Source organism: Ricinus communis, chromosome 4 (assembly GCF_019578655.1).
Source record: "Ricinus communis isolate WT05 ecotype wild-type chromosome 4, ASM1957865v1, whole genome shotgun sequence".
Classification (NCBI taxonomy): domain Eukaryota; kingdom Viridiplantae; phylum Streptophyta; class Magnoliopsida; order Malpighiales; family Euphorbiaceae; genus Ricinus; species Ricinus communis.
The window spans coordinates 3,256,795-3,257,455 of NC_063259.1; the positions used below are offsets into that span (position 1 = coordinate 3,256,795).

General features: G+C 44.3%; 1 non-coding gene across 1 annotated transcript; it reads right to left on the reverse strand.

Annotated features, from left to right (window-relative positions):
- Positions 1-343: 343 nt before the first annotated feature.
- LOC125369962 lies at positions 344-449 on the reverse strand. The gene has a single exon (XR_007215684.1). It is a non-coding gene; the product is annotated as a small nucleolar RNA R71 (small nucleolar RNA).
- Between the last annotated feature and the right edge of the window lie 212 nt (positions 450-661).

A 661-nucleotide genomic window follows, 5' to 3' on the forward strand; every position in this document is an offset into this window, starting at 1 on the left:
GCCTTCTCTTGAAGGGACATAGACGAGTATATTGCAACCAACTGTGGCAGCCAACAATTTCGAAATAAAGCCAAATGTGATACAGATGGTGCAAAATAGTGTATAATATGGTGGACTGACGAGCGAGGACCCAAACGCTCACATCGCCAACTTCTTAAAAATCTATGACACCTTCAAGATAAATGGAACAACTGATGATGCCATTCAGTTGAGGCTGTTTCTTTTCTCTCTGAGGGACCGAGAAAAAAGATGGTTGCAGTTGCTCCTAGCCAACAACATTACGACATGGAGATCATTGGCTGAGAAATTTCTCTACAAGTACTCTCCTCCAGTTAAGACTGCTAAATTAAGGAATGACATTTCTTCTTCGTGCAGATGGAAGACGAGAGCATATATGATTCCTGGGAGAGGTACAAGGACTTGTTGAGATGCTGTCCACACCACGGTCTACCAGTCTGGATGCAGGTTCAGAAACTTTATAGTGGTTTGAACCTTGCTACTAGACAAATGGTTGATGCAGCAGTAGGAGGGGCGCTGAATAGTAAAACACCCGAGCAGGCTCAGAACTTAATAAAGGAGATGGCCATGAACAATTATCAGTGGCAGTCTTCTAGGAGCTGACCAGTGAGGCAGGGAGTGGTCAATCATTTGGACTCCACAG